The sequence below is a fragment of the Diceros bicornis genome, chromosome 4, assembly GCF_020826845.1.
Source record: "Diceros bicornis minor isolate mBicDic1 chromosome 4, mDicBic1.mat.cur, whole genome shotgun sequence".
NCBI classification, from domain to species: Eukaryota; Metazoa; Chordata; class Mammalia; order Perissodactyla; family Rhinocerotidae; genus Diceros; species Diceros bicornis.
Window position 1 is genome coordinate 923,854 of NC_080743.1, and position 22,394 is coordinate 946,247.

The 22,394-nt window shown below is 38.1% G+C and overlaps 1 protein-coding gene across 1 annotated transcript in view; it reads left to right on the forward strand.

Moving 5' to 3' along the window:
• The window catches only part of NFIA (nuclear factor I A), a 347,625-nt gene that overhangs the window by 11,464 nt on the left and 313,767 nt on the right, over window positions 1–22,394 (forward strand). The gene's annotated exons all lie outside the window — the stretch shown is intronic.

A 22,394-nucleotide genomic window follows, 5' to 3' on the forward strand; every position in this document is an offset into this window, starting at 1 on the left:
CTGTTGAGGACTGGACACAGCAATGCGTTTCTGCTTTGTTCCTTTCGTCTTGTTTTAGACAAAAGGCTCATTGTGCTCTGTTGGAAGCTCAGGCCTTGTGTAACTTGTTGACTTTTTGTGTGTGTATATCGGTCTTGCAAGATCACCTACATCGCAGTTACTTGAGCCAGATGGAAGAAGGAATGTTGTGGAATCCTACCAGTAGGTTGTTCTGCAGTTCATATATTTACGTTTTTTTTCCTCAAAGGAGAGAGAAGATGTTACCTGTAAAATCAACACCGCACTGTTTTGCAAAACATTGTTAATTCTAAAAATGTGATCTGTTTTTTAGAGGAGTCAGCTGATAGCCTAGTCTCTATTATTTTTCTCAATACGTTTTAGAAAGAGAACTTTTGTTATCCATCTGTCCTTACATAAGAAACTGGAGAAATTAACTTTGCAAGCATGTCACATCGACATTTGCATTCTGTTGGCAGGGGACACTTGAGTATTTTAGAGGATGTGATCTGTAAGTGTTCCAAATATTTGGGTTTTTGAAAATGTATCCTTAATGATGAGAAGTGCCTGTTGCTTCAGCCGGTTCTGGGTATTGAGAATGAAAAGGTAGCACCTCTCAAGTGACCTCTAAACAGGAACAAGCAGCCCCGTCTTAACCCCCTTCACCCTGTTGTTACTCTGTCTATTGAAAAAGCAAAGTCAAAATTTTAAAAAATATATTTGCATACATAAGTGGAGATTCTGATAGGGAAAGGCAAGATGCAAGAAGAGTGTGTGTGTCATAAGCGCCTTCAGGCAGCAGTCATTAAAATCTTGTGTTGAATGTTCTTGACATTTAGAAAAGTAAATTTATACGTTACAGTAAGTGTTGTAATTGACAACCTAGAAAATCACGTGTGCCCACAGGTGATGCATGTGTTGGTGTGTGCTTCCTTACGGGGTGGCCGCGAAGGTTCCTGAGGGCTCGGGCAGCACCCATTTCGTCTTGGCTGTGAGCATCTCCCTCAGTCAGAAAGAGGCAGCCTTCCAGCTGTTGCCGGTACAGGGGTTCCTGCTGGGCGTTGGCGGTTTGTCGCTGTGCTGTTGTTCCAGACGCCAGAGTTTACACACTTCTGGTTGTTTCAGTACCTGGCGGGTACAGTTGGCGTTCTTATTGCTTAGGACGGATTTGTTGACAGCAGCGGGGATCAGACCACCTTTTGGCGTTGTTTTCCTGAGTATCCCAGAATCCCCCGTCAGGCCTGAACGCCGGCCAAGTGTCAGGCCATTGGCTTTCAGGAGCCGGCGCAGCGATGGCCGCTCCACCACACGCAGCAGGACGACCGCAAGAGAAAATACTCAGGGCCTTTTGTCTGAAAATGTTTCACGTTGGATTCCAGAGATTTCGAGACCTGTTATTTGTGGAAGGGAAGCTGCCAGTACAAACAGGAGGTAGATCGGGCAGCTTGTGTACGATGCTTTGACAAGCGTGTGTTCTAATACTGAAGATGTGTAAACACTAAACAGTGTTTTTACCTTAAAGTTCTGAGAATGAGCCAGTATTGGCAGGAGGCAGAGGCCCTGAAACGTGCTTCCAGAAACATGCCAAAACCATTGTAGCCTTTTCACCTTTAATGTGCCCCCTCCTTTCTTTTAAAATGTTCTTTTTTTTTTTTCCCCACCAAAATGCCATTTTTTCCCCTAGATGGCCACAAAAGGGAGATCTTTTTTTCCTTCTAACGATGTGTACAATAATGACTGCTTCGTGCCCCGGCCTCTTCTTTGGTAGGAAGTTGGCACCTTAGAGAGAACACACAGGTGAATCCTGGGAGCTAATGCAGAATCAATCACTTTTTAAAATCACAGGTGGTTTATTCTAAGACTTATTGAGATGCTAAAATACAGTACATAAACTACGTTCCAATTTTTTTCTCTAAATCCATTGGCGTTAGAACTGTGTGAATTGTGTGCCTGATAAACAATAAAATTGGAGTGATTCCATAAGCCTGAGAATTTCATCTCGTTAAAAGTATAAAAGAGTAAAACCATTTTATGCCCTTAGTTTGGTCTCTGTTTGGGTCATCCTTCCCGTGGATCATGTGACCGCTTGGAGAAATTATTGTTTGTGGCACATGGCTTTCTTTGTGGGCATGCAACAGTAAAGCTAATTTATGGCTGGTCTTTACCAGATGATCTGTATCAGAATCGACAATATACCCGGCACGTGGCAAGGTCACAATTTAAATTGTTAAGGTCATGACCTTAGCCACCAGGCATTTGACCTTTTAGATAAAGTTAACCTTTGCTCATTAGTAGGCACTCAACCGAGAACTTTCTGGAGAGTTTTTTTTTTTTTAAACTGCTTCTGTATAACTTCTGGTAATGTAATCAGATTCTAGAAGGATTCTCGGTTGCTTTAGTTAAATTTTGTAAGAGGTTAGACTTTCTAAGGATTCATCTCTAGGATAGAGGTAGGTTGCTGTATCTGGGCCACAGAATGACAGAGTCACATTTATTTCTGGGAGTTGTTACCTGCTGTGTGCTAGAATGAGAGCTCTGAGGCAGCTGTGTGGAGAGATTTAAGAACTAAAACTAAACAAACAGATTTATGTTTAAGTCGGCCGAGGCCTTTGCTAATTGTCGAGAGGCACTAGGCCCCAAAAGCTGAATCACGGTGAGCATCTTCACTTTTTGCAGATGAGGAATTTTCTGAGATTGGAAGTATTTTTAGTGATCTTAAAATTTGCTTTGAAAGACTGATAAATGACCAAAATTTGTCAGATAGTTGCTGAAATTGTTAGTTAGCCAGTGACAGAGCGAACTGAGTTTGTCCTAATGGTAGCATGAGTGCTTGTTAGTTTTAAGGTAGAAAGTGAACATTTTTGCACAGTAATGTTTCAGCACGATAGTGACTGACGGCTTCCTGCCACCCCGTGACTGCCTTTCCTTGGTGTTGCCTGGACCAGGAGGAGCTGTCCGGGCAGCGTCTCAGAGGTCTGCCCCTCGTCCTGGAAACTGTCCTCAGTGTCACTGATGGCCACATCACCTGTGCCGTGTTCTTCGCTTACTTCTGCCGTCGTGACGGCTCGTTTTAAATTACTTACGTTACTGCCAGTTTTGCTCTCTGTCACGTACTATTCCATTTCAACAAAGAGAACGGGAGTCCCATTCAGGTGCATTTTAGCTGTGTTTTGGCTTCGTGATTGCCATTCCTTCATAGAGCCACCGAGAAAGCCGTGATATGCAGATAGACCAGATGGTCATGTTGACAGATTGAGAATTCACTTCCTACTGCTTCAGAGCAGGTGTAAGATTTGGAGTGTCTGTGCAGGAGCCTGTGTGCATGAGTGTGCACATCCAGGCTGCACAGAGTGCTGTGTAGGGCAATGGGAAGGATTCCTTTTTCTTAAAAAGCTGTTACTTTAAATACAATGTAACTATATGCATAATGTATCAGTGCACATAGAATAATTATTGTAAAATTTTTTAATAAATAATGTTAGATTGTTACAGTTTATAATTTTATGCCAAATTAGTTATGATAGTTTCTTAATATTTAGGTAACTTACCATGTTAGTTTGCGGGAGAGTTGCGTACCTAAAATATATGGGAGTGTTGCGTACCTAAAATATATTCAGTATAGTCTGTGAGCAGGTGTGTGTGTGTTGGTGTTGACACTCAAGTCTAGGATTAACATTATGTAATAAGACTTCTTCAGGACCTTGATAAACTCCTTAGTAGAATGTTGTGCAGTTAGGTCCTGTGATTTATAATAAATTTTATTTGGGAAAAGAAGGAGTAAGACTAATACACAGTGATATTTAAAATTAAGAGAGTGAGTACCACCCTATCTCAAATTCTAACTCTACCCTTAAACTAAAACCAAGGTGGATTTTGTGGCTGATTGATCTACTGTAAATTATTGGTATATTCACATAATATTAGAAAATTTCATTTATCTTTTTAATTATCTGTCAATTCTTCACAGGAGACAGCACTAATAATCAACAAGCTTGAGATAAATATGGCTTTTACATTCTCGAGCGTTTTCTGCGTAACCTGAGGATAGTAACAATATCCTTTATCTAGAATGTAGTGAAAAAGATGGAAATCCAAAGGCAGGGAGTGTCCAGGAATGGGGAGAAAGTTGTTCTGGAGTGAACCTGTGAACCAGGGTCAGCTCATTTATGGCTGAGAGGCCCCGAGTGTTGGTAAGGAATTTCCCAATGCTGCTGGCTTGGATCTGCCCTGTCTTCTCTTCCACCCAGTGATGAATAGCATTAATTTAAACCTATTTAGGGCTAGTGTGGGAGAAACCACAGCCTTTGTTGTGGTCACTGCTGTACACAGTAGGGCTGGGTGTTTCACTTGGTTAAGGCCTCAAGCTGCTTCCAGAGGATGCAGAACAGCCTGTTGGTTTTTTAAAACTTGCACAGAAGCAGCAACAATTCTAATTGCTCACAAATGTTAATATAGATTATTGAAAACACTTTTGAGGTTAGAATAGAAGAGAAAAACATAAAGTACAGATTGAATTCAGTGAATGTGCTTAATACCGGTTTATTATCATTTCAGCAATAATTTCCACGTGTTTATTTAGAGGTTAGATCTTTCTTTTAAATACATTATAAATTGTAAATCCTCAGGAGGTGGTGTTAGGGGAAGGAAGAAGTCAGGTGGAGGAGGAAGGGAATGAATGAAGTGGCATGCTTTGTTAAAAGAAACATAAAACCATGAACTTAATCGCAAATGGAGATGCTGTGAAAAGTGTTTTCATTTAAGTAATGACTGTAAAAGGATCCCGAGCAGAAGATACCAAGTGGAGAATTTTATAATCCACCTCCCTGCAATTTTTGACATATCTTTTTTCAGACTAAGGGACTGTTTGGGGCTTTCAGAGTTTCTATTCAAATTTTTAGAAAGAAAAGTTTCACGAAAGTTCTTTTTAGTGTTTGGGGGTCAGTTAGGGGCACTGGTGTGCATACGCTTGGACAAGGGGCTCTGGAGATGTTTATTGTTATCACCATTTTGCTTTTTAAGGTGGTAACTTAGTGTTGTCAGCATTTCGGCTGTCTCCCACTAAGGCAGCTGTAAGACACAGATCATTCATCTAGCTTTAGTGTGCCAGAATTACCAGAATTCTCTAGCTGCTGCAAAGACAGAAATGACGTTTTCCCCAAAATATCAGAAAACAATGCTTCATGTTTTATGATAATTGCACAGTGTACATGTGTATTTTATGTAATGGAATTAGTCCTCCCATTAATATTCCGGTTAAATAAACATGGCTTATGAGGCAAAGAAATAAGTCCACAAATGACAAATTGTGGCAACTCCATAGAGAATATTTTTATTGTTCTGTTTGTAAAAGAAGCTAAATAAGATAAAATTAAGAGAAAGAAGTTGTGTGTTATGTATTTTGGTGAGTGTTGGTCTTCTTTAATATGTAATATATTGCTAAGCCCAAACCCGCAAATGATGAGGGTGACCCTAATAAACACAGGAGATCGAAGTGGAGTAGCTTTAATGTCCTTTGATGACTTGAAGCTTATTTCTCTTCATGTCTTTCACATACTTTCCTAGTGGTAAATATTTTGGATCTGGATCAGTTGAGAGTAGGTAAAAGGAGATGGATGGAAGGAAGGAAGGCAGGAAGGCAAATAACGTTTATTTAGTGTCTAGTTTGTGGCAAGCACTGTACTAAGTTTTGCCATACTTTGTAGCTTTCTTTTCTTATTTTTTTTTTTGTTGTAACTTCACAGCACTGTTGTGAATAAGTAATACACTCTCCATTTGTGCAGAAAAGAGTCTCAGAGTGGCCAAGTGACTTGTGCAGAGCAGGAATAACCCAGGCCTTCTGATTCCACACCCTGTGCTCTTAAAAATAAAATTCAGACCCATTTTATATCCCTCTTATAGCCTGTTGTCTGGGGTTGGATGTCATTTGAATGGTATCACACACCTACCTTGAATCAAAGGGGAACTAAAACATCCAAATCCGAACATTTCCCCAGAGGTATTTTACTGAAGTTCGCTTCTTAGCCACAGAACGAGGCCGTGCTCTGTTAGGGGCAAGAGAAATGGTCTTATGATTCTCAGGGTTGGGGTCAGAAATCTGGAATGACTTGTTCTTTCTTGTTTTTAGAATGTTGAAGTTTAGTGAATAGAAGCATTATGACAGGTTTAAGAATTTTTCTTATTTTTTTTTTTTGTAAGATAAGTGAATTGGTTCTAGATGCCTTGGGAAGCCATTGAGAATTAAAGCAAGCATTATTTTAAAAATCAGAATTGCATATATTATGTTACTAGGTGGATTTTTGTACATTTTTTTTATATGCACAAGAGATAGATTTCTAACTTCTGTTAATGATTAGATTTAAAATTTTAAATTTACTTTGCTCCAAAAAGATCCTTTGATTATGGCCTTGTCTATAATTATTTAAAATAAAGTAAAAACATAATTTTATTAGTTAAAAAATTATTTTTTAATATAAAAGAGAAAGGAGAAAAAGTGAAAATAGAGATAGGTTTCATCTTAATGCCCTTAAATGACTAATTTATTGATGGATTTATTTAATGCCCTTATTTTCATTTCTTTAAACTTAGGTAAGATTAGTTCTTAATGATTTCAGTGCAGAAATTCAAAGCCTCACTCAACATGAATTTTATAATTGTAAATAGAAAAAAAAGACCAATAATTATAATTTATACTACATTAATTCATTATATAGATTAATTCTTTTAGGGTTTATTTAAAAAATAAGTTGCTGAACTGTACTTATATTGAACAAAATAGAAATGTAACTTTCTTTTTAAGTTTCTTTTTTAGAAATGCTAGTAAATCTAAAAGTTAGGGTTGTGGAGTTTCAGTTATGCCAGAAAGAGAAAACTGAGGTAAGAGAATAAAAGTGATGAAATTGGAAACAAAAGAAGATTGGAATGAAAAATAGGACTCACACCCCAGTGTTCTCTTCATCAAGTCCCATGCTGCCTGCCTTCTGAGGTCTCTGGTGGTGTTTGTGGTGGTCCCAGTAACCTGTGAGTGTCCAGACAGAAGCTGTTTTTGGAACATATATGTTCACATAAATATTTTAATGGCTTTTTTTTTTAAATGCTCTGGGTTAAAAAAGTGAGATGAAATAAAAGTAACAATAAAACATATTTAAAAAATGAATGCTGTTTAAAAATTGGTCTGTTTAAAAATCGGTCTGTACGTCTGTGGAGCATCTGCATTGTCAGGCTTTGTCTTTGTCGCTGTGATTTGGGTGATTTTATTTCCTGTTGTGATTTTGCCAGCCCACGATTGGACAGTGCGGCGTGTTCACACTGTTGGGGAGATGGAGCTGTGGTGAGTCCCATAGCTTGGTCTGAGTGGTAATTTTTGGAGGGAAAGGTGTTTGTCAGCAGATAATAGGAACAGTGGTGCTACAATATCAATTTACATTTAGTTTTCAAAATTAGGGACATCATCTTTAATATAGGAAACTCAGAACTGTCTCTTCTGTGTAATGCACCCACCTCTTACCTCTGCCCCATTGGAAATATTTAGAATTCTGTGTATTTTAATCTTCAAGGGATTGGTTATTTAATTTTAAGCTCCTAGGTAAAGTGAATGTTGTACGTACAGGATCCCGTCTTTGTCACTTTCAAATATCCCATTGCCTTTCAAAGGAGCTGACATCACAGGTCCTTAGGTTGACAAATTCTCATCAACTTCTGTGAAAATTTTGGCTGCAGAAGGAGTCGAGTCAAAAGAGGACCATAGACAGATGGGTTTCAGTGTTCAGATGACACCAAGCCCCTCTTCATGGCAGTTTTCAACATTCCAAATGAATGAGGAATGGAAATGCTTAGAGCTTACTATAGAAGGAGTACTTAAGATACTGTGTATCTGCATGTAAACCCTTTGTAGCATACTACTGAACAGAGCTGTATGGGCTCAGATATAATAGCAGATTAGCAATGAAAGTCGTAAATATCTTTTATGCTGAATATAATTCATAAATGATATTAGATATTAAAAATATTGTTGATGGAAGACAGTGTATACCTAAGAATATGTTTTTAGCATTTAGCAATTGAAAGTTAAAGATAAGTGGGTTACAAACATTTAGGATAATAATTTGCAAAAGCTCTTCTGCTTCTTTGTATGACTGACAAGATTTTTGCATGGATGCATATTATATAAAATTGCTAACTTACTCAAGTTTCTGATTGATGCATTTAGTTGGCTTTTCTCCCCTTCTTTTAAACGGTAGAGGTTCTCTTTTGGAGAGTGTTTCAAGTAACTTCTGAGAATGAAGTCTTTGTAACTGGATGCTGTTCAACAGCATAACTATTGTTGTACGTTCCTGTGAGGGAAAGACGGTCCTTGCAGTCCTTTTCTTGTATAGCCTCTTAATATGTCACAAGGACTTTTATTAAGAATTCTTTTTTCTTTTAAATGTACTTTTGGAAGTCCCTCCGCCTCCTTACCCAGTCTAGAATTACAGTGGTTTTTAAGAAGATTCAAATGAATTTTTAAAATTTTCGTGGCACATTCACTGTATAGACAAAAGTCTCTTGAAAAAGGTTCTGGAAGTCATGTATTTTAGATTTTCTCTGAAACAAAGTGGGCATGGAAATTAACAGAGAAGTGCCATCTCACTGGGCCCGAGACGTGGACAGTTCTTTGGAGAACGAGAGAACTGCAGTCTGAAATGTTATGGTTGAAGAACTAATTGTTCTAAAGGTATTTGCTCCTCGTCTCAGAAAAGACAGTGGACACGCAGAATGGATAAATGTAATCCTTTGTACTTTTACCGCCTACATTTTTAAACTACAGTGACTCTGATTTCTCTAGAAAGGTCAGAGGTTTCAGACAGAAAGCTTTGTGATTCTTCAGAGAGAGACGTTTTCAGTGTTGCTGTACAAAGACTGATTCTGCATGGCTCTTTACTTTGTTTGCAGTTGAGCCTCGGAGGTGCTGGGGTGGGGCGATGCTGAGTAAGTGAAGCTGGGTTGTGAGACAGCGGAATTGGGGGCGGCAGACACATTGGAGGGGAGCATAGGTTCACATTTTTGGCCCTTTGTTACCAATCGCCGTGTTTAAAAGTGAGGACAGAGCAGCTGTAAGAGTGCATTTGGCTTTGTGCTAGAATATTCTATGACACTCTTCAGGCACCTCAAGGAGTTTACGTGTCTGGGTCCCATTTCTTAGGGTTGGCTTTGTTGGTTTTCTAAATTGTGGATATGGGTTTCTTTTGGTTTTATGTGGTTTCTTTGTTTCTATTTTGTTTTCCTTTTGGACTTCTCCCAGTTTTGGAGGAGTTTTCATGTTGGATGGTGGGGGCGAGTGGAGATGGTAGATGCCTTTTGTTGTGGGTTCTCCTGTGACTCAGGGGTTCAGGGAGTGTTGGTAACTCACTGGAGGTCATGCCAGTGGTAAGTGGCAAAGCTAGGATTCAAGCCAGGTCCCTCAGACCCCAGAGTTGTGTTGTTAACCTCTATAATATTTAAATTGGCTTTTCTTACACATTATTTTATTACCTCTTCATGTTAACCTTAAATTTTAGGTAGGGTAGCTTTTAGAATTGCCTTTATGCAGGTGAGAAAACAGGCTGCATAACGTGTCCGTGGTACCTGGTTAGTTAGTGGTTAGGGCTCATAACCAGGTCAGACCCTGCTATGGGCTGTTTTCTTTTTGTGTGTGTGTGTGTGTGTGTGAGGAAGATCAGCCCTGAGCTAACATCCAGTGCCCGTCCTCCTCTTTTTGCTGAGGAAGATTGGCCCTGGGCTAACATCCATGCCCATCTTCCTCTACTTTATATGGGATGCCACCATAGCATGGCTTGACAAGCGGTGCATTGGTCTGCACCTGGGATCCGAACCTGTGAACCCCGGGCCGCCACAGCAGAGCGCGTGCACTTAACCGCTACGCCACCGGGCTGGCCCCTGGGCTGTTTTTATCTCTGAGGTGTCCCCAATAGCTAGATCGGATGCTCTGAGCTCCAACTCTGAGTTTATGGATGGGAAAAAAGTATTGTCTGGAAGTACATGATAGCGCTGAAAGCCATTGTTTTCTCTGAAGTTTAAAAAGTGGCAAGCAACTAGAGCTTTTATTGGTTTGTTACTAGATTTGGAGTTTCACCCCTGGAAGGAAACCTTCATTTTACAGGTAGGGAAGCTGAGTCCATGCGTCCCAGGAGCTCTGGAGATGGGAAATTCTTGTGTGAGTTGGAGAGTTGTAGCTGGTTATTGCCATCTGCATCGAGGTGGATGCTCTTTGGTTGGTGTTGGCACAGAAGACCTGTGTTGGTTGCCTTTCTTGGCAGATTCCACCACGTTGTTGGCTACTCGGTTCAGCAAACGTGTTTTGAGCACTTACTGCCTATCGGGAGCTGTGGTAGGTGCCACAGGTAGGAAACTGAAGAAGATACTGTGAGATGAGTCGATGCCATCTTGGGTGAAATTTCCTCAGAAGTTAAGATTTAAAAGTTTTTGTTGTTTTTAAATTAGGGTCCTTCCAACTAGTAGCCGTATGGTTTTACACATCTGTGGTACCAGTTGTTGATGGGGCCTTTTCCTGTATAGTGGTGTGTGCTGAGGAATTGCCATTTGATGATACTTCTACTAAGTTTTAATTTTTTGTTTTCTTTTGTGAAAAATATCCATGTAAATGGAAAGAAAATCCAAGCAGACAAGGCACAGGGCACAGGTGGTTCCTATTATTTAGTAGTTCGCCGTAGCGTGTTTTCTCTAAGGAAAGCTGGTAGTGCACAAAAAAGTCCTATTTCTGTTTTTAAGGACATCCTTCTAGTGATGCTGAAGTATGAAGCAGAGTTATAGGAAAAGTAAACAGCAGGAGAGAGACAAATAGAAAGGGAGGGAGGGCCTGGAGTGAGAGCTGGGGACGGCACTTGGCAGTTGCTAGTAGTTCCCAGCGCACAGCCAAGTCCCGGTAGCACAGCCACTTAAATTCTCTGTTTTGCTCCATCTCTGAAGAAAGTTAGCAAGCTTGAGACTTTTACACTGAAGTGGATTTTTAAGTTGTCCGAGGTCTCAAGCTGCTTTGCCTTTCTTTCTCTTGTGAAAAGAAAACAGATTCGTGTTACACTCAGACAGAAAACGTGGAAGAGGTCCTGTGTGTGAGTGTGTGCTGGTGGGGTAATGGGACAGCTGTGAGGGTCTTCTGGGAGTGCATACAGATGGTGATAGGAGGGAGAAGAACCATCGCGTGTCTGATAAATGAAATCAACAATAACAGCAGCCGCAATCTGGCGGTCCCAGACAATGTATGCTGGAATTTTCTGTCCTCCGTTATATCTGCTTGCTGTGTAATCTGAAAGTGAAATCTGTTTCTCCAGCCGTTGATATGTGCACAGAACAAGTGATTTGTTCTGTAATTATTTTCAAAAGGCAGAAAACGTGTGTAACGTTGAGAATGGCGTGGGATTGCCTTAGAAACTCTTTCTGAACACTGAGAATAAAATGGTTGGGGATCAGTCTCAGGAACATGAGGGACCTCAGGACACCCAGCACAGATTTCTTTGTTGTAGCCAGTGAGAGGAGGGGACAGACTTGATGGCCCTACCAGCTCCTCCAGGGGAGACTGTGTTGTCTGCAGACTAAATAAGTCACCTGGACAAAGTATCTGAAGTTACTTCATTTTTGCAGGATGTTATGTTTCCTTTATTTTAAGAGTGTCTTATTTCCAAATAATGGAAGTTTAACAAGTTTGAAAATCTCTCCCCCTCTCTTTCCCTTCACCTTATTTTCTTGTAATCTTGAACAGCATTTTTACAGATCTGGCCTTATTCTTTTTTCTTTAATCGCCCATTTTTTTCATGTAATATGAATACAACTGAATATGTTAATGATAAACAGCCTTTATTAATGCTATATATTTTAAGTTGTATATATTCAAGTTAGAATTATGAGTCTGCAGTGTAACACCCTTTTCTGTTTCTGAATCCATTAGTTAGAAGAAGATTGTTTCAGAGTATCCTCATTGTCCAAGTCCAACGTCTGGAAAAAACATTGCTTGTCTTGAAGTTTGGAATGAATCCCCAGTCGCAGGTTCCCACCAGGGTGATGTTTCAGGAGCCTCTAGTGCATCAGCCCCGGGTCCTTGAACTCTTGGAGGTAGGAGCTGGGTCTGGGAGGGGTTTCAGGACTTAAGGAGTTGAGTGCTGTGGAATGACTCCTGCTTCTGACGAGGCTCTTGTCACAGTGCTCTGTGTTACTGAATGTTATTAGTTGTAGTCAATAAAAAATTATTAACAAATTGGATTCTCTTCACCAGAATCTGAAGTTTCATGTTAACCTAAAGGAGTTACTGACATGTGAATAATTATAAATCTGAAAATAAAGGTTTGCTGATGCCAGACAAGTTAATAGAACGCTGTTCATGCTCTTTGTTTTCCGTCTAAGGTCCTAGTCCTGACTGTCATCGGAATGTTTACCAGCAAAGGTGACTGGAAGTGATAGAGTCATGGAGCCCTTGCTCCAGTGTGTGTGTGATGAAATTATCTTTGTACCAGCAGTCATTTATGAGGTCCCTACTGTGTGCTAGGTACCCTGCTAGGAGGGGAAACGAAGGATTTTAGTTTCATGCTGCTGAATTTTTAAACAGCACAATCTTGATTAAAGAGGGACCTCTCCTCGGGATAGACTCGCTTGTTTTTGCTTTTGAATCACATGCTGTCTTGCTCTGCAAGGAAGTGTGTGTCGATCATCCATATCTCTGTTGAGCCTTTGCAGGTTTGCATCTCACTGAAGAGGGCATATTTTGGCGTGGTGACTTATCCCAAGATGGGAGAGGCCAAAGGCAGTAAAAGTAGAAAAGTTAAAGATCAGAATTAAGGAGTTGGCCCCATTCTGTATGGTGAACTCATAAGTGCCCCCTCCTATCCAGTGCTTTACTCTCTTTAAACTGTTAGACCAATTTCATTAGCTCCAAAACGCACCAGCATATGTAAATCATCTTCGCTTAATTGGAGACCTATTGATTGTAGATAACATAAGCCTCTCTAAGGGAAACAGAACCCAACTGAAGATAAGAGTTTCTTCCCCCCAACACATACAGCATTCATGATTTTATTTCTCTAGGCATGTTCACTATCAGAACTGTTCCACTGCAGACTTTCCCATAAAGTGTTTCCGTCTGGCCCCATTTTCATATCTAAAAGCTCCTACTGGTTTCAACAAAGGATAGTGGAAGCTTTTTGACAGAATATACATTTCTTTTCTTTTTTTTTTTTTTACTAAAACTTAAAAATAATGAGAAACAAAAACTTATAAAATTATATGAAAATTAATTTCCTTTAAAGAGACTGAGAATAAGTTGTCTTTTGTGGTTTCTTAAAATGCTAAACAGGGCCAAACTGTGGCCATCTTCTTTGGTGAACAGTCACCAGAGATATCCCAGTGGGGAATGAAAACTGAATGTAGTTTTTTCCCTTATGTCCTAATTGGGTCTCAAAGCTGCAGAGAGGACGGTGTCCCAGCCTGCACTTTGCAAAGTGGTATAAAGTATGGATTTTGCCAGTGTGCTGCCTAGGATTGGGACATCTGAGAACTGTTTAAACTAATGAGAAAACTTACATTTTCTTATAATTCCATTTTTCTTTTTTCTTTCCTTGAGGAAGATTGGCCCTGAGCTAACATCTGTTGCTAATCTTCCTTTTTTTTTTCTCCCCAAAACCCCAGTACATAGTTGTATATCCTAGTTGTAGGTCCTTCTAGTTCTTCTGTGTGGGACGCTGCCACAGCTTGGCTTGATGAGCGCTGAGTAGGTCCGCACCCTGGATCCAAACCTGTGAACCCCGGGCTGCCGAATCATAATGAGAAAACTTAACCACTACACCACCAGGCCACCCCCCCATTTTTATTTCTGAAGTGTAAGATTCAGGTCAAGGTCAATGTATGGCTAGTTGCTTATAAAGTAATAAGAATCTCGAAGAAATATCTGTTCAGATGTTGTAGATTTTCATACAGTAACTCAAAAATTATTTTTAAATGACAAAAAAACTAGTCAAGTATTGAAGAGGTATAAACATCTCTATTTTTCCTTAAAATTATGCTGAAAATTATTTAATATTAAGAACTTGAATTAAAAACTCTCTAATTTTTCTATCCCTTAGAGTATTATTTTTCTCTAAAGGAGACATTTAATTAGTGAAATTATAGTGCCTTGGAAAAAATTGGTTATTTTCTAATTTTATAGTGTAGTTGATGTGGTAGCATGAACTCATGGCCCTTCTTGTAGTGTTCATCTCCTCGTGTTCCGTGTGGCTGGTCGAACCTCTCAGGTTGTGAGGGATGTGTTTTTAGATGGCGTATAGTGGGGAGAGCTTGACTGGCAGAGAGAAACTTGATATTGGCCACTAGAATGCTTATCAGTGAAATTCAAGCTCATTTAATTATTACTTAATTCTCTGATTAGATTTTTGTGTCTGAGAAAAGATGATCACTTTCATTCTGGCCAAGTGTGGGTGGACAGATGTTGCTATTTCGATTTCTTAGTTCAGCACACCTGGGGAGGCATTGGAAGTAGAACAGCTCTATAAGCATCGTGTATCTGTGTACCTACAACAGTGGATATGGTGAAATTCCAACTGGGCTTGTGATGAAGTAGGGAATTACCCAATTCAGGTAAATTCATCTCTGGATACTGCACGCCACTCATGGTCAGTCAGGTTGTAAAAAAATTTCTTTTCCTAGAAACTCAGTTCCATGACCACACCTTGAATATTGTTATGAGAAGGAAGCTTTGTACTCATCTATCATCCACTCTCTGCCAAACCACAAAAATCCCACCTTGTTGATTTCTTCTCATATATGTATATATATATGATATATGGTGTGCGTGTGTGTGTATTACTGCCCAACTATTTACGACAAACCCAGATCATACTTTCTTAGTCCCTTCCCAAGAATAGAAGTTACTTTGAAACCAGGCATAATCAGGACGTGAAATGGAATGTTAAGAGACTGAATATTCATTTTAAGTCAAACAGAAATGTGGATTATCTGCTGTTTGGGTTTGTCCATATGAGAGTTACCTCCTATATCTATATAGTTACCTCCTATACTGTATCTTCTCTCTTTGCATGGGGAGCTGAGATTGGGCTTAAAATACAAATTATTTCCATCAGTTAAGTAAAAAAGAATGAAGTTTTTTTGTTTTTTTTCCGAATGTGACTATTCATATACCTTCTTGGGGAAAAAGAGACAGCATTATTAAAATAATTAAAAATAGAAATTTAAATGTATTTCTTTTAAACCCTTTCAAGCCTGTTGCTGAAAGGTTCTGGGGTATTGTGAAAAATCTTTTTGTTTTAATAAACATTACTGGTTTGATTTCTTATTTATTTTCACTTTAGGTTTTAATGTAAGAATATGTGTAAGTTATAACACATAACAATGAAGTGAAGACCTGTGAACCAACCACCCCACCTGAGAAAGAGAACGTTGCCTTACTTCCCATTGACTTCTGTGTTTCCTGGAAATATCACCCTGAAATTCCCCCATTAACCTGAGTGTTGTGTTTATCATTTCCCTCCTATAAAGGAAATGTTTTTTATCACGTATGTGTACTAGATATATTGTTCAATTTTGCTTGATGGACCCGTGAGATGTTTCCAGTGTTGCCACTAGCAAGTGTTATGAATGGTAACATGTCTCCTGGAGCATGTGTGTTGAGAGTTTCGTTAGGGTATGTACCTAAGAGTAGAACTGTTGAGTCACAGGGCGTGTAAATGTTACATTTTTAAAAAATATAGTCATTTTATTGAGTAGTTGCACCTGTCTACACTCTCACCGGCAGTGGCAGTGTACAGAAGATGCTGCAGGTGTACATCCTCTCTAACACTTGCCATCGGAAAATCTTTACTTTTTGCCAATCTGGTGGTGATAAAGTGATATTTCATTGTGGTCTTAATTTGCATTTCTAATTTGATTAATAATGAGATTAAACATCTTTTATATATCAGTGAGCTACTATTTTTCCTTTTCTATGAAATAAATGCTCACATCTTTTATTCATTTTCTCTATTTTGTTGCTTGTCTTTTTCTTGTTGGTTTGTAGGAGTCTTTATATATCCTGGATTCTGCTCCTTTGCATTATATGTTTGTAGATATCTTTTCATAGTTTATGGCTTGCCTTTTCATTTTCTTTAAGGTATCTTTGATGAACAAAAATTCTTAATTTTAATATAGTAAAGTTTGTTAATCCTTTGTGTGCTGTTGTGTCTTAAGCTATCTTTCTTTAGATATATTTTTTAATATATATCTTTAGATATATATATGTAGAAATATATGGTAATTTGTATACCTCTTTAAATGTTCATGTCACATATAGGTTTGTATTCCTTTTGAAATTTATTTTTGTGTATGGTGTGAGGTAGGGATCCAATTTCATTTTTTTCTATGTGAATAACAGTTTTCACTCCATCATTTATTGAACGGTTTCTCTGTTTCCCATATGACCTTCAGTGCCACCTGTGTCGTTTATTCAGTTTTCATATTTGTGTGCTTCTGTTTCTGGATTCTCTGTTTGTTCCAACCATCGAATTGTCTACCCTGTACCAATACCATGTTGTTTTAGTACTAAGCCTTTATAGTTAATTTTGATATCTGATAAGGCAAATCCTTCACACCTTTTTTTCCAGGAGTATTTTCAGTTATTCTTGACCCTTCACTGTTTCATGTATATTTTACAATCATTTTGCCAAGTTTCATGAAAAATCTTGTTGGGATTTTGTTTAGAAATGTATTGAATCTACAGGTGAATTTCAGGGGAATTGACGTCTTTTTCCTATCAGATATTACTACATCTATGAACATAGTATGTTTCTCCATTTATTTAGATCTTATCTTTCAATAAATTGAATTATTTTTCACCCAGGTCTTGAACTTTTCTTTTTCCTGAAGTTCCTTTGTAAATTTTGTTTTTTAAGGTACATTACCTAACTGTGTGTTTCTAGTATAGAAATACAGTTAATTTTTGTATAGTGATCTTATATCCAGCTATATTTACATATTTAAAGCCAAACATTTGTCTGTAAGTTATTTTGTGTTTTCTGTGTGGATGCTTGTATCAAAGGCAAGCAATGACACTTTCATTTCTGCTGGTTCCGTCTCATGCTTTCATTTCTCTCCCCTCTCACTGCGCTGGCCGGTACCTCCGACTTAGTGTTGAATTAACCTGTGAGGGTGGGCACCCTTGACTTTTCTGCTTGGTTTCCTATTTATTTTTTATTCATGAATGAGTTTGAGTTAATGCCTTACTATTTAAATATTACATTTGCTGATCACATTTTAATCAGAGAAAGGGCAAGACCTTACCTGGTTTTGTTAATTTTTCCCCAATTTTTCTTGCTAGGTTTGCTCTATGTTACCAGTTTTTGAAACCTCAAGTTCTCCTGGCAAATTACTTTATTCCAAGTGATAGGGTATAAATTATTGGGTGAGTGGTGTTTTTAAGAATGTAGTCATCTAGAATTTTAAAATAAGAGGCTCATTTGTATATGGTAATCATTGTAGAATTTCAGTGAAGTGCCGTATTTTGTATTGACTTGAGGTTCTTCGATACTGTGGTGTGTGGATCAGCCTCTTAAGTTTTGACTTGAACTACAGAATCCTTAGGTATCGTTTTTCACAATTTAAAATGCCTGGTTTGGATGAGTGTACTTTTTTTTTCCCCTTTTCCTCATGCAATTTTTGTCAAGACTTGAGCAGATTACTCCTAATCTTGTGAGCAGACTGCAGGAAGACAACTGTTAAAAGTAGAGAGCTATTAAGCAGTCAGGGGTTTATTATGCTTTAGTGTTTTGTTTAAGTCTGTTCTTAATTGGTTGATTAATGTACACGAAGTCCTTTCCCCCTCCATCTCTACAGATGGCAAATGGTAGGTCCCAACTGTCATTGTTCGCAAAAAAGGTTATGGTTCAAAGTCAAAGATTCAGAGATACCACCATAATCAATCATAGGAACTTGTCTCAGAGTGCCCAGCCAGGCAAAAGTTAGGCAGAGTAGTAATATTTACTCAGAATCCCTTAGGAGCATTTGTTTTTGGTGTGTTCTTGATTTTATTTAGAAAAGATTATTTAATTAATAGAAATGTTTCTCCGAATTTAGTGTCAGGCGTTTAAGTAAATACGAGAAAGAATGGTAGACAAGTTTTCCGTTTATTAGTTATCGAATATTGATGGAATTTAGATATACAGTTTAAAAATGAGTGTAATAGAGAAAGTAACATTCTTAATATATTGGGATTAACAGAACACTTTCAAAGGAGTACTTTTTTTTTTTTTTTTTACTATTTTCATGTGAAGATGATTTATAATGGTTAACTTCCTATTTTTAGGAGGAAGAATAGAATTATGTTCTGGTATTGATCCATAAAGAGGATTTGCATTTTATTCGTACTATAAAAGTACCTTTAATGGATACATTGTGGTAATTGAATCTATACTGTGTATCACTATCAGAGTATCTTTTTAATTATTTTATGTTATATAATTCAGTAACTAAATTTAAGTCATGGGGAAGGAGATGACTGTATTATATCTTTTAAGTATAACGTATAGCCTTTAATATTCTTAAAGTGGATGGCAGTTAAGCACATCTTTGGTGGAATGCAAGAAAGAGAGAGAAAGATTCCATTACATTCAGTGCAGTATGAAACTAAGTCAAAGGAGTTTTGTTAATTAAATTCAATTGCCATCCATTAGACCAGTGGAATGAGATGACCCTGCCAGGACGCTGACACAGCACAGGTATGCAATTTGGCTAAATGGCCATTTCTAAACCGTAGCACACATTTCTCTACTTGTTCACTTTTTTTTTAAGTGGGAGTTTTTACTCTTAAAAAGTCAAAGAGTAACCAGTGCTCACTGAAGGGTAAAGGTATCGTTTTTATGCAGTCTATTGAGAAGTGATTAGTTTGTTGGCTTGAAATGTATAGTTCGTATGGAGGCTGTCTGGGAGAAAATGATTTTTTAAAAAAGTATGCAGTATCTGCAGGCAAGTATATTAACAAAACATATACCTACACGTGTCGTTATAGACAAATGTATATGTTTTAAAATGTAGTTGTCTTTTAATCTAAAGCTATTTGAGTCAATTATTCCTTGAATTTTTTAAAGCATTCTTGAAGATGTAACTGCAATCCGGATATATAATTGGGGGAAATTATAATAATTATGGGAATTATAAAAATAAAATTTAGGTGGTGGGTAAGTGTATCTACATTTTGGCATAAATCACTACTTTTAGAGGCTTTATATGTCAGACTGATGAGTTTCTCCCCGTGGTGAAATGACAAGGATACCACTCAGGCGCTGGCTGACACGTAATGTTGACAGCCAGCAGGGTTGCACTGTTGCTGAGTGCACAGATTTCCACTTCCTGCCAAGATTAAAATTGGCAAAAACTGAAAAGGATATTAGGGATTGTCACTTTAAGAAGAAATAACATGTAAAGGTTCTGTGTTTGCTTGAGAAATATGAAGGTGATCTCTTGAACCCATAGGCTGTTGAAATCTGCAAGTTTGCAATCAGTGGAGGAGTTTGATTAGTGTGAGCATCAAAAATTAAATAAGTCCAGGCTCTCTGACGTTTGTGATAATAAAGCTCATTATAGTTTCACTTAATAGGACACTGTTATTTTTCTTCTGTATCAGAAGAATTCTTCCAAAAGCTATAAAATAGGCTTCCCCACAGTCCCTGAAGAACAAAGGCCTACTTTAAGTTTGTGAATTTGAAGACAGAAGGCCTTACTTCCTGAATTTTTTTATTTTTTCCTGTGTGAGCAGATGGTTTTTCTTTTTTTAAGTTGCCAGATCTTGCCTATAACAATAGCTGTCATTTATTGAGAACCTACTGTGTGCGGGATTCTGTAGCAGGCACTCCACTCTTCAGTGTTTTTTCTTACTTAGGAATTTTTGTTTAAATCTAGGCATAAAAATGAAGAAAAAATTTATATCCTATGTTGTGAAAGAGTCAGACTCTGAAATCTGCTTATACTTTGCTATTTACAGTAAGTACTTTTGAAACAGCTGTAGACGTTCAGATGGAAGCAGCAGTGTGGAGTGGGAAGTGTGGGAGCATTCATTTGTGAAGACTTTGCATTTCTCCAGCTTTATAGCCAACAGAAAAGGAGACTGTTGTGCATTCTATTAAATACTGCCAGTATGATTAATTTAGAGGGTTACATTTTATTGAACCCTGGTGTAGATGTTCTTTGTCGACCCACATTCACGGCGAGTTAGAGTGTGTGCAGCATTTATCAAAACTTTCTGGCGCCCCTCTCACCTCATTAGCATCTGAATCTCTATTCAGCAGTTAATGTCCGTTACTGCTAGAGTGCTCAATTCTTGTTTTCAATAAGCCAGTTGTAAAATGTCAGACTGTCACTTACAATATAAAAAACCAAAAATGATGGTATTTGTAAAAATGTTATCACCTCATAAAAACAAATTGTAAAGACATGAAAGTGATCTTGCTGTGCTGAACTTTCAGGGGCCGTTAGTACAGCTCCTTTAAATCCCGTTGTGTCGATTCCCACACTTTTCTACCAATGGAGAGGTTTACACAAGCATAATTTAAGTTACAATTACACTAATTAACATCTCATTTGCATAAATTGTTGAAGTCAAAACAACAAAGAATTGTCTAAGAAGCTTAATCCTATTTGTGCAAAATAGAAAGATTTTTTTAAAAAAACCGTACTGTAAAAATTGGCAGCTTGAGTATGTCTTTAGTATGTTGAGCTGTGCCATTTAAAAAATAAATGCTTTCCATTTGTTTAAGAATATATTTCTCTATTCTTTTAAGAATCTTTCACTTTGAGTATGCTTTTAAAAAAAAAAAAAAACCAGTATACTCTGGTTTCTAAATCAGTGATAACGAGATGAAAATCGAGGTACGGTATCATTCGTATGCGGTAGTGTCCAGTGACGTGACTTGCTGGATGTGCGATGGAGAGTGTGTGAGTGTGTGTGTGTGTGTGTGTGTGTGTGTAGGAATTTGTAAAGTGTCCCTATGGTTTATCCATGGTCAGTTAAGGGTTATAAGTGTCAGCTGGTCTCTTTCAGATGGTGTAGGTCCACACAATGTCTTGTGTTTGCCTTTTGTTGTTGTAGATTAAGGTATGTTAAAGGTGGTTTTCCCCCAGGTCTTCTACATGGGTGATAGCTCACATCTCTAGTCAGAAAGCTTCTTTGGAATGGCCACCCAATGCAGTTGGCTTCCCAGGGGGTGATTTAATACAATAAACTCTCTTCTTCTCTAAGACCTATTTGAAATTAAGGACATGTTTGCATACAGTGGATTAATGAAGTTTTCATACGAGCCCACAAAACTCTGCTGCACTCCTTTGTAGGTCCAACATTCATTCGTTTCATAAGCAATTATTGTTACCATTGAGTTTGCATTAATTACATTGTGCATATATGAAAATAAAATGTCACTGGCAGAGTTTAGGATTTTTTATTATTAATTTTATAGTCGTTTTGGGTTGAGGAATTAAAATTAGCCTGCTTAGTTAGTATTTCATATGTTTTATTAGCCCTAAAAATGTGACAAGATCAGGAATAAGGTTAGAATGAGTTTCACATTAAAATTATGTATCTTGAAAGCGTTTTGTTTGTTTATACTATGTAGTTTATCCTAATGTAGTTGTTACAGTCTTACTTTAAATATATTCTTTAATTTGATATTATAATGTAAAATTTATAAATTACTGTCTTAGAAATAATCAATTTACAAATTTACAAATTACGTCTTGAGTATCAACTGCATCTGACCCATCGTGCTGGGTTTGGTGGAGGGTCAACTTATATGTACACGGTGGAGACCTTGCTTGTATGAAAAGTACATTCTTGGGGATATATAAATAAATACCAAGTGAGAACCTGTTTTGTAGAAATTTAGAAGAGAATTTATGAGGAATTGGGACAGTCTAGAAGGCTTTTGTTTTTTGTTTTTTTGTTTAATACTTTTTAAAATTATTTATTTATTTATTTTTGTGAGGAAGATCAGCCCTGAGCTAACATCCATGCTAACCCTCCTCTTTTTGCTGAGGAAGACCGGCTCTGAGCTAACATCTATTGCCAATCCTCCTCTTTTTTTTTCCCCAAAGCCCCAGTAGATAGCTGTATGTCATAGCTGCACATCCTTCTAGTTGCTGTATGTGGGACGCGGCTGAGGCCGGAGAAGTGGTGTGTCGGTGCGCGCTTGGGCTCCGAGCCCGGGCTGCCAGTAGCAGAGTGCGCGCACTTAACCGCTAAGCCACGGGGCTGGCCCCTAGAAGGCTTTTGGATGAACCTAAATTTGAGTTGTGGATTGTTTGGAAATCTGATGGTGAGGTGGGGTCGTGATGGGAATTGGTGGAGAGAAGACCTGGAGAGTGAGAGAAGGCAGGAGAGAACGTGG